At 36.6% G+C, this 12,814-nt stretch overlaps 1 non-coding gene across 1 annotated transcript; it reads left to right on the plus strand.

Annotated features, from left to right (window-relative positions):
• The first annotated feature begins 7,120 nt into the window (after positions 1-7,120).
• Positions 7,121-7,193, plus strand: Trnak-uuu. Its single transcript has one exon. It is a non-coding gene; the product is annotated as a tRNA-Lys (tRNA).
• Positions 7,194-12,814: the final 5,621 nt, after the last annotated feature.

Genomic DNA, 12,814 nt, shown 5'->3' on the forward strand with positions numbered 1-12,814 from the left:
GGTAAAGAAACAAAAGAAGAATAGAAAAACAAACAAAGAAGCAGAATACAAAGGGCGGCCTCACCGTTTAGTTTTCTGCAAGGTAAACTTAGGATTAGCAAAACATGAGGAAAACAGATTAGATGAGATTTTAATTACAGAAACCAAGAATTTGGGTATCTACACCAAATTGCTAGATACATTATGGTCACTCTACAATTAGTGTATTCGTCCTCGTACAATACCACAATGGAATTAAAAGCGAAAGCCAATCCTCTTAGCCGCTCCTTACCTTTGCCTTACTCGGGTCTCTGCGGGGTTTCCCGATAAAATGGACCGAAAAGAATACATAGCTACGAGTAAGTTCTATAATGTTTATATCCCGTGACATTGGCGAAATACAACGTGCCGATTTGGCACACTTAAAAGCCAAAAAAGGTATAAGAAGAAGAATGTTTATATCCACTGTTTTCGGTATCTATTACTTTAGACTTTATAGTGTTGCGCCAGGCAGTACAGGGAGCGAGCAGTAACGTAGAGTCCCAGAGTCTGATAGCGCGCATGCTCTCCAGTGAAGAGGAATGGCAAAAATATGCACAAATGCTAAGAAGCATTATGGTGAGGAGAGAGGAACGAGAAAAAGACGAGAAGGAAAAGAGAGAAAACGCCCAGCGGTTCCGGGCAGATAGGGGGGTTGTTTTAGTCCGTGCAAGTCGGACATGCCCTGCCATCAGGCAAAAAAAAAAAAACTATTTCCCATCTATATAAATATCAATCCACGCGAACACGAAAAGTAAGAGGTGCGTTCCGGGTACCAAACTCTGTTCTCCCGAAATGGAAGGACTACGTCAACGATAAAAATGCTTGGGTGTAAATTATTGCTCTAACCAGGTTGCTTCTTTAATAGTTTTCAAAGGACAATGTGAGATGGAAAAAAATAACAACCGGCTAAGTTTGTTGTGGACTTCTTCTTAGACCAGGGGCGTTTGGAACCCTCGTAGCTTTAGTTTCAAGTTGACGAATTTATTTATCGCCATCAACACACTCTATGTCATATTTTACATGTAATGTACGCATCAAAAGTGCCATCTATGTGCCTATTTGAATAAAGAAATATTTGACTTTGACTTTGACTTTGAAACCGAAGCTCTAACCCCTAGGCTATCTCCACTCCTTCGCAACTATTATTAGGTACACATAAATGGTTTGTTTGATACTTAAGGGTAGGCTTTTTATAACTCTTACAATGCCTATTCTTAAGTCTTTTATAACTCGTACTGGAGATTTTATTCCTGTGCATCTATGCACTCCACTGCTTGATAGTAAATATAAATAATATACAAGACCAGGTGAAAGTCACTTCATTAAGAAATCCAATCTCATTACGCGTTTAAGTGCTACGACCCTAACCTATCGCCATTTTTCAAAAGCCCCTACTTGTAAGAAAAACAAACATGCGTGCCGAAGTTACACTAATGGCGGATATCACCTCCACCTTCCGTTTCCTTGCACGTATGACAATGGTCCCATCAATAATAATACAGCGCATATTCGACTTTACATTAAAGTTATAAGGGCTGGAATTCTGTGGACTTTTTTGATAGTAATTGCAAAGTAAGAGTGGTTTTGATGTTTGTGAGTTTATTAATACATTGGAGGTATTTACATAAATAACCCCTCGCAGTATTCTGTGATAGTCAAACATTTGAGAATAAAATGGGGAATGCCGAGAATTGTTGAAACATCCTTTGACATCTTGTTTATTAAAACATTGAATGCCTCGTTGGTCTTGCTTTTTTTTCCAATACACGTTAGCTCTTACTGCACAATCTCTTCTGTTGGTAAGTGATGATGCAGTCTAAGATGGTAACGGATTAACCTGGTTATAGACCCATACCTCTTGTTGCTTTCTACGCGATATCGTATCGGAACGCTAAATTGCTTAGCGGCACCTCTTAGGGGATCATAAGAAGGCTCAAAGTTACTCAGCGAGCGATGGAAACAGCTGTGTTAGGAGTATCTCTTCGTGATCAAATCAGAAATGAGGAGATCCGTAGAAGAACTAAAGTTACCGACATATCTCAACGCGAAGCTGAAGTGGCAATAGGCGGGGCACATAGTTCGGAGAACCGTTTGACGTTGGGGTTCCAACTTCCAAGGTGTTGGAGTGGCAACCCCGCACCGATAAACGCAGCGTTGGTCGACCCCCAACCAGGTGGACAGACGACATCAAGCGAGTCGCGGGGAGCTGCTGGATACAAGCGGCTAAGAATTGTGGAGTTTGGATCGCCCTACAAAAGACATATGTCTACAAAAGATGAAGTCTTTGTCGGTAAGGTGGTTAGATTTTGATTAGATTTTGATTACAGACCTGGAGGTTTTAGTTCGATTTCCGGGTTGAACATATGAAATGTTTAAAATACACCACTTGCAGTCTGCGAGTCGTGTTTTGCCTAACACGACACACGTTCCTAGGTTGCTCTTTTTATAGTCAACGGTTTACCACTTACAAATCCCTCTTAATTATTTATGTATTTACATATTTTTTTTGAAATTTTCAACAATGCAAATTATAAAAGAAAAATTTGTACGAAAAAAAAAAACTCCTCTGCTTGCGGGGCTTTTGAGTACCCAAACAACCGGCGGTCAGTGCTCCAGAGTTAGGAACCTCATCACAATACGTGCCGTTTCAAGAATTACTGCCTTCTGTATACGACGCTTGATTCAAGTGAAAGCTTCTTAAGATATTGGTCGAAGCTTTTCGCGAGAAGACCATTGACTGAAACAACTATTGGAACAATGACTGTTGACTCAACACACATGGCGCTAATCTCGTGAGTAAGGTCCAAGCATTTTGAGACTTTTTTTTGGTGAATCAATATTATTAATACCATAAAAAACAAGTTTTTTTTTTTTCAAAACTGACCGATTTTTTACTGCAATGTAGTGAGCATAGAATTAAGAATATAAAGAAACCTCACTGACATTTAGCAATTATTGCATGCAGTGCATTGTGTCCAAAAATAGTGAAAACGCCCCGCGCACATTTCACTTCACACCCGCTGCACTAGCACAAACTTTTCCCTTTTTCTCCATTTTATGGTAAACGGTTTTTTTTAATTTTTTTAAATATATTACGACAATACACACATCGCCATCTAGCCCCAAAGTAAGCGTAGCTTGTGTTATGGGTACTAAGATGACTGTTGAATATTTTTATAAATAAAATACATAAATACTTAGAATATACATATAAACACCCAGACACTGAAAAACATTCATGCTCATCACACGAACATTTTCCAGTTGTGGGAATCGAACCCACGGCCTTGGACTCAGAAAGCAGGATCGCTGCAAACTGCGACAATCGGCCGTTTAGAACATTAGAGGTAAAATAATTACTGTCAACTGCTAAATGGAATGGAGTGATCAACCGCCTGTTCAAGAAACACTACTAAAGTGGAGTGGTTTTTGATGCTTCAATATTAGTCGGGGACACGGTTTCTGTGTGTTCTTAGTTCTTTGAAAGTGAGGTACGGTTTATTCACCACTGACTTGACCCCAAATCCGGAACAAAGGTGAAGTAGTAAGTTGACACCTCTAAGTGCACGTGCGACTTCCTTTGACCACTTCCACTGCCATCCAAGACTAGTATTTATTTACCAAAATCGGAAAGTGGTTGACCACAAAAATTTGTGGTTCAAGAGATATTTTGAACGAACTAGTAGAATGTTTAGTTTATATTTTTAGCCTGTGTGTATCGTAGTACTAGGTCAGTGGCTGGCTGAGTTTGTTGTTGGCTCTACTTATACCAGGGCGCGTTTGGAACCCTCCTAGCTTTAGTTTTAAGTTAACGAATGCAGTTATCACCATCACCTAAAATTATTGTTAACATGTTAAATGTGTGATCGCTTCATAAGAAAACGTATCCTGAATAAATTTTGTCTTAATTTTTGAATTTTTGAATTTTGAGTTTGACGACTTCAAAGCTCAAGCGCTGTGTTCTTATAAGTGGAAAGTCCCAGGTTCAATGGATAATTTTAAAAAAAATATAATTTTATGAATTTCCCTGGTCTGGTGGTATACTCTTACGCTATGACGAGTAACCACCCTACCGACTAATACGTGCCGTCAAGCGATTTAGTGTTCCGATACGATGTCGTGTAGAAAACGTTATCAAAATTAAGCTTAATTTGCTATACTCCGCGAAAAGCAGGAGAATCTGTGTGGTGTAATTTATAATTTCTTCAATCCTTATACTCCACACCAAAGAGATCTTCGGCAATATACCCTCTACGCACGTTTCGCTCCGAAACCGGAGCATCCTCAGGAGATGTTGACTTTACAATAAATAATTGTTAAGTACACTGTCACAAACGTGCGTAGAGGGTATAATGCCGAAGATCTGTTTGGTGTGGAGTATAAGGATTGAAGTAATTATAAATTACACAACACAGATTCTCCTGCTTTTCGCGGAGTATAGCAAATTAAGCTTAATTTTGATAATATATCATGGATTTCCGCAAAGTAACGCCTGCTTCTATCCAATAGTGTAGAAAACGATTAAGAGTAGGTATGACTTATAACATCTTAGAGGTACCCTAACAGATTAGCCCGCTACCATCTTAGAGTGTAGAGGTATTGCAGTCAAGGGTTAACTTGGTAACACCATAGTAAGAAATTGTACTGTTGTGGTGGAATCATATTTATTAATGCAACTGTTGTATAATAACGGGTATTACTGTTGATTATAATTTAAAGGTACGTTATTAAAAGCGCGTGAACGGCAATGCTCTTTGTTTGAAATTCATACAGATAAATGCATGGCAATAGGCGTAGCAAATATCAGAGAACCATTGAATGCTAGGGTCCAAGGTGTTGGAAGACCCAGGACTGGTAAACACAGCATTGGTAGACCTTTAACTAGATGGATAGACCACAAAGCGAGTCGCAGTGAACCGCTGGATGTAAATCGCTCAAGACGCTGTAATTTGAAATTTTCGACGTGCTTCGGTTGATATGAAGATGATGAAAAATGGGGAATTTTGAACATTGTTCTATGAGTTGTTGTAATTTTCCAGAGATGGCAGCACTGACGCAATGACGTTAAGAACTACGCTGCAGTTTGTAATAAAATTTCTTGTATTCGTTTAAAAGACGTGCCGTGAAGACACTGTACGTGCTTTCTTATCATTGGAGTTCCATGCGAGAATCTACATGAGCTTAGGAAGTACACCTTGCATTCGAGAGGTTTTAGTGCCCACACTTTAACATACTTTGTACTTACAGATAGGTTTAGCACCGACACTATAAAATACTAAAACTTAGGTATATAATACGTAAAATATATCTTCAATTTTCGTTTATATAGCCAACATTTTATTACTGACACCCTTTACCATCTTAAACTACTCACCTCATCACTACTTACTCAGTGAGACTGCAGTCAAGGGTTAACTTGTTGTGGAATAAAAAAACCTAATTGTCTAACAGTATAAAATATTCAAACAAATACGTATACTATACATATTAAACGTTAATAAAATTAACCAAGTCTAATCAACAAAATTAACACTTTATATTCAAAAACAAAGGAAATGGTTCAACAAAAAAAAAGCCAAACAAAACTACATTAAAATTCATTGGATAAAGCATTTTGTTATAAATATTTTTATAAGACGATTCGTAAGCAACTTCCCGCCATAATATTTCCATAGTTTTAGTCAATTTACAAACATAATTTAGTCACTGTGTAACGCCGAAAATGTTATTGTTCAAGCAAAAAAAGCCCTTTCTACGAATGCAATAAAGTCGATGGAACTTCATGTGGTTTTCATTTCAGGTGCAAGAGAAATTTTGTGCAGGTTTATATGGTATCAAATAATCGCAAAGATATGAGGGTGTGGTAGAGTTGTGTCATTTTTATAACCACATTAGGGGCGTAAGTGTACGGGGTTGAACTTAAAAGGTTTCTTGCATTCAATAAAAAAACTACGTTTTATTGTAATCGTAATTTAAATCAAAATAAACCCAGAAATAAAAACAGAAACAAAAACATTACAATTACACATTTAATATATACAATAGTTTTACCTAATAGTAATTAAACTTATCAAAAAAAAAAAAAAGCCAAAAACATGGTAACATTTCCCACTGTTGGCAATGATAACAAACGGTTCATAGATGCACAAATGCACTGCCTACCGTAAACATTTCATACAACTTGTACAGAAGGAGAAATTTTCATTTTACGCGATTCTCCTGCCATGTGCCACTGCTAACAAGATAAAGTTAAGTTAAAAGAGGTTTTGAACACCGCCAACAACATCACTGGAGGATACGACTACTGGTAAAACAGTTCACTGGTGGTAAAGGCCTCCTCCAACATAAGGGTTTTCCCGTTATCACCATGCTGCACGCTGGGCAGACGGGTTTCGTGATCGCTGAAGATGGTAGTATCAGCACAGAGGACGCTGCTGCCCTTTCTCTGTTATATTCTCTTAGTCGCCTCGTACGACACCCGCGGGAACAGGCGGGGTGCTGACAACTGACAACTGTATTCTGATCTCCCTTCACCACACGGCAGTTTTTATCCAAATGATATAAGATAATTATTAATTATGACCGGTTAAAAGAGCGATGATAGGAGTATTGGGTAGAAGCTCGACTTCACCTTCGGGGGGACGAGTTCGAATCCCAGCAAGCACCTCTTACTTTTGTGCGTTCTAAGTTATGTGCGTTTTAAGTAATTAAAATATCACTTGCTTCAACCATGAAGGAAAATATCTTGAGGAAACCTGCATGATTGAGAGTTCTACATAATGTTCTCAAAGGTGCGTGGCCAACCAATCCGCACTGGGCCGGCATGGTGGACTACGGCCTTAACCCCTTCTCATTGTGGGAGGAGAACCGTGCTCTGTAGTGGGCCGGTAATAAGTTGATGTGATAAATCACTATTTAACCCCATAAACGTAACTAACGTGGACTAAGGACATCGTTGAAAACCACGCCTCGTGGTTTTTACCGGCTGTGAGTCTCACTCTTATATGCAAAAAAAATGTAGCCATTGCAAAACAATGGATTTTTTAGATAGCATAGATTGATATAACATGTATCTATTTATTTTACCTAATTGTTCATAGCCCGGATAGCTCAGTCGGTAGAGCATTGGACTTTTAATCCAAGGGTCCAGGGTTCAAGTCCCTGTTCGGGCGGGCAAATTTTTTTTGTACTTTGCAGATTTTAAATTTTTCTAGAGGTTTCTAAAATGTCAAAGTTTCCTCTGACGGATATTGTAACATGTTTTCGCGGTTATTAATTAAAATTTTGAGATGAAATATAAAAATGCTATCTATATGTTTAGACGTTAATAATTTAAACTTTATAATTTTCTTTTGTATTAACTCTAAAATATAATTTTTATTAATACATAACTATAACCTATTTAAAAACTAAATAAAATCTAAAACGTCCTCGAAACCACCGCAGCGAGGCACAGTTCCGCTGCTACTGCCCGCTCTAGGATCACCGGTAGACTCGATAACCCTTTTCGATAATTCTTTGAAAAGGGCTCTTGCCTCCGGACCCCACGGTCCCAAAGTCTCTACTCCAAAAGGCACAAAAATGAAGCTGCTATCCAGGTTATCATATTTACGCCTCTTAATAATTATATTGTTTATTAGCTGGTTTTGAACAATTAAATATTACTTGTTTTAAAGGCGAAGATTATTTTCATGACTACGGCCTAGTTTTTGATTCTGAGAGAACTGCACCTTGTAGTGGTCTGGTAATGTGATAATCAATAATCATGAATAATGAATCACTATTATTGCTTTTTCGACGGTAAATATAGGCTCTGAATTCGTGAGTGAAACTTATTTTTCACGGACACTTTTTGACGACTTCTCTGGCGCAGCGGTGAGCGCTGTTTTAAGTTGAAGGTCCCAGGTTCGATCCAGGCAGGTGCAATTTGGTAATTTATAATGTCTAGAATAGTGGCAGGCTTCCGCCATGGCTAGTTACCACCCTAACGACAGAGACATGCCGCTAAGCGATTTAACGTGGCGATTTAATAAAATAACTGCCATACCATACCGTTACTAGTGAGATACAATGGTTAGTCATGGGCTAATTTGTAGTGGAATAAGAAAAATAAACCACAAACCGATGGTCTGTTAAAAACCTGATGGTCTTTTAAAAAAATAAACCACAGAACGAACTATTTGACAAGGTTTGTCAAAAAGTTCTTGTTGCGGAGAAATGGAAAATATAACGTCACGTTTTTATTTCAATTTTAAATTCTAACAACGGTCTTGGATCCAAAAAGTAAAGTATATTTGAAAGGCACCAGCAAACCTCCACCTTCTAAGTCGGTTATAAAGCTCGTTGCATTAAATCGAGTTTCATGCGCCATATACCGCCACTCCGACTCAATGCCGCGTAACTAGCAGAGCGTTCGATTTAAAAAAATACACCACCGATTTATTGCTTACATATCAAAAACCATCATACAATCGCTTTTATATCGTACGACGCAAATAATAATTAAATTCGCGCTCACGTTTTAAACTAGGGCACAGCTGCTTATAATAATTAATTAATTAATTAATTAATAATAATTATTTAATTTAATTAATTTATTAATTAAATTAAATACTTAATTTCCTTGCGGTATAGGTTATTGTTTTTTTAAGTCAATTCCAAAAACGTGGTGGTCCGTTTTTGTAAGTGTGTTTCCTTAGGAAGTTGTGATAGGAAGTTTCGTTGATTACCTACCTATTTCTTATCTATAGGCACATTTTTATTACGTCAGTGCCTGTAGGCAAAATATCATAAGTATTGTGTAAAATCTCAAACGTTTATATTCTATGCGAATTTATTTTTGTGACTACTAATTTACTTTCTTTTACTTTGTTTTGTTTTGTTTTATTCAACTATTTTAAAATGCATAGGTATATACAAATTTCGAAACTGACGGGATTTGCACTTGATAAAATTGGTATTTTTCTCCAAGTATAAAAACAGATTAGTAAAAACTATAAAACATACATGATACAAAATACAAACGTATATGATCCTAGCGGACCCCAGCGCCATATGTCGGGCTGATTTGTGAATCTAAACCATCCAGGGTGCCACCCATACGCATACCAAAAAATTCCTTCAAAATTCAAAATTCTAATTCAAAATAAAGAACAAAGAAATAAATTGATTGAACGTTAAATAGTTGACGGGGAAGACACGATCTCGCATTCGGGTCGTAATCGTCTAGTAGAAGTCTAATAGTATTAAAATGCATGGTCGTACCTACCCGCTCGGTCCCTACCGTAGCGAATTTCTTCAATTTTCTTTTTCCAAATTCATATAAATTTTGCGAGCAATAAAAGTTATTAATGCGACTAAAAGTGAATAACGGTTGCCATGGTTTATAATGTTACAATAGCATTTACTATATAGAAAGTTTTTGTAATCCCAATAGAAACTATACTCGTAACTATACTCGTAACATAAAATCGACACTAAATTTAGGTAGGTATTGCCGTTTTTAAGTGACTTTCAACTAGGCAAATACTAAAAAGGATTTTTTGTCATGAAACTTCTCATGATTATATCTAAGAATATGTAGACATCGCTCAGTTTCAGTTAAGTCTAGGTATAAGGTTATAAATTGATTAAAAGTAAATTTGAAGTTAATACATCGATTACTTTCGAGTTTTGCACATACATTCGGATGGATACAGAAGTTTGAAAGTTTACTCAAGTCTGAGTCCAAGGCTATGGGTTCGTTTCCCACAACTGCAAAATATTTTTGTAATGAGCATGAATGTTTTTCAGTGTCTGGGTGTTTATCTGTATATTTTAATTGTTTATGTATTGTTAAGAAAAATCAGTCATCTTAGTACCCATAACACAAGCTACGCTTACTTTGGGCTAGATGGGTAGTATATTTAGTATTTAGTACGTTAGCAATAGATGTTTCAGATTCGCGACAGTTGGTAGGTAAATTAGATTGGCTTTCGTAAAAGAAAAAACCCGGTGAGCAAACTAAAGTAGAGAAACTATAGTAGGTATAGATTTATACAACGTGTTGATGAAAACCGAAATATTACTTCACATGCTTTGGAGGTATATTATTTACTGTCTCTAAGACTTATCTATGAAACCGAAACGCTAAAAGTTTTTGAATAAGCAACTGCCATATTTTTTACTGAAAGAAATCAGATATAGCCCTAACATCACATGCAAAAATAAAATAAAGTGACTCCTGACACTTTATTAGGTGCGCATCGCTTAACGTAGGTACTATGCGCGTGTCGGTCTTATAACTTCAGTACGGTTGTCATAAGTAAACAATTTGTTTGTATGGAAAAATAAACATGTTTCTTTTGATTCAATATTATTTCAGAGTGTTCACCGTCCAACAGTATTTCGTAATTCGGTTACACGTTGTAGATATCTCTAGGTACCATTATATTTCAGTCTGTAAATAACATGGCGAGCTATTTTTCCTGTGCGATAAGAGCGTGTTGGAGCACGCGCTATCGGCAACTGAAACGGATCTCTTTCAGTTTAATGGGTGATATTTTTACACATGGGTGGGGTTAAAGGTGACCAATGGCGGCAGACGGTGCGACGTATTCGTAGACTACAACTATTTTATAATAAAAACCTACTTTAGTTTCAAAACATTTGTTTTTACTTCGTATTGGTTTTACTCAAATCTTAAGCAAATTAGACAGTTTTTATAAATTTTATTAGTGTTTTTACCTACACTTGTAGGAATTACAAATTTTATAAATTTAAAATGCATAAAAAAAAAATTCGGAACCGACAGGATTTGAACCTGCGACTATTTACATTGCTTTCACTTTCAATGTGTCATCTCTTGTTTCAAACATTGTAATATGGACCTTTGAAAAAGTAGATCGAAACTGCAACGTTTCCTACTAGATGACGCTACAGTCGCTATAAGACTGATGTGAAATGCATATACTAATTTCGGCATAGACGGTAGGAGAGCCGTAGCTTTATTGGTGAAAGCGCTCAGGCCGCGATTGCCCGAGAGTCGCAGGTTCAAATCCTGTCCAAATTTTTTATATGTATTTTAAATTTATAAAATTAGATAGTTATTTATATAGTTATTAGCATTATTAACATATTTTATCAATGGTAGTATGAAAATACGGTTAAATAGACCTAGTTTAATGCCTTTATTCGGTACTGGACAGATTTCAGTTTAACTTGGATGTTGCAATATTCAAAGCAATATGAGGCCATTGAGTTTATTCTATTCATCAGCATTATTTTATTCAATGGAAGTAAACTGCAGGAAATAAGTTTTGTGTGATGCAGGAGTTCCAAATTTCACGGTCCTGTACCGCATGCATAAAGCGGCAACGAAGTGTTTGTAAAAGGGTTTGTTTATAGATTATGAGATATGGTACCTGTTAAGTTATGGAAAAGACTGTCAACTTTTTTCGATATCTAAACGATGTTCTTTTTTTAAATAACGCGGTCTATTGGGAGATTTTAGCCGAGGCTAGTGTTATCATGCTACTGCCACAGACGAAGCAACGACGAGTTATGAAAATATGTGCTTAAACACATTGTTTAAACTTATGCATTAAGAATCAACATCATCAAATCAACCCATTACCAGCCCACTGCAGGGCACGGGGTCTCCTCCCACAATGAGAAGGGGTTAAGGCCGTGTTCCACCACGCTGGTACAGTGCGGATTGATGAAAAATTACCTTAGCATAATAATAATAACAACAAAATAAAACTTGCCTTGTGATTGATCGCACGCAGAACGCAATCTTTAACGGCGTGACCCATTAAAACACGCGGATGATGTTTTATAGTTTACAAACTATCTTGAAAGTAAAGCTGAAGATTGTGTTCAGTGTAATGGTGATGCGTGATATTTTCGCCCATGGGTGGGGTTAAAGGTGGCCAATGGAGGGGCGGCAGACGTGCGCCTTGCTTCGATAAAGAAGTTCAAGAATTTTAAGAGTGAGACGGCCGATTCTATTCTGGGTTATGTCTGCTGTTGGATTGATACAGACGCAAAGAAAAGCATTGGCGTCTATTGGGTTTTATTTTTTTGTATTCGGTACTACACGCTACACTTTGAAAACATATAACCTGTGAATAAAAATAAACCTAAATAATATTACAACATAACAAGTGATTTTGTTTAAATAATATCCATTTCAAAACTAATATTAATAGTTGGTATATTCACGGAATGCAAAGAAGTCAATGCTGCGCACTGTTTATTTGACTCAATCTGCTTTCGAAAGAAGTCTTTATATCGGTTCAGTCATTTCGAAGACAAGCTTTTTCCTTTTTAGGTAATATTACCCCTGTCTCAGAAGACAGCGCTCTTCCATAACAAGAAATGAAAATAAAAAGGAGGGTAGGTATACAATACATATACAAACAGAGCATAATGTGTAATATTCGAAAGAATATAACTCAAAACCGACTTGTTTGATTTTAATACAACTTTTTATATTAGCTTATTATTACGTAAACCTAAAAAGTAATAGGTATTTATTTTGACTTGCTAATATCTCAGAAACAATTAATTATTATAAAGTAATTAATTTTTTTATAACATTTAATTATTATAAAAAAATTAATTATAAGGAAAAAATCTTAATAAATCCTATGCTTTCCCCCTTTTCGGAGCCGGTTAAATATACGCATTTACTACCCGATTGTACTGTGATGGTTTATTCTTGTCCGGTGCACGTGAAATAAATCCACTTCGGGCTTGCGAGCGAGTTTGGGATTACAGCACTTTTGTATTTCTTCACATTTTTAAGGAA

Source organism: Pararge aegeria, chromosome 20 (assembly GCF_905163445.1).
Source record: "Pararge aegeria chromosome 20, ilParAegt1.1, whole genome shotgun sequence".
Classification (NCBI taxonomy): Eukaryota; Metazoa; Arthropoda; class Insecta; order Lepidoptera; family Nymphalidae; genus Pararge; species Pararge aegeria.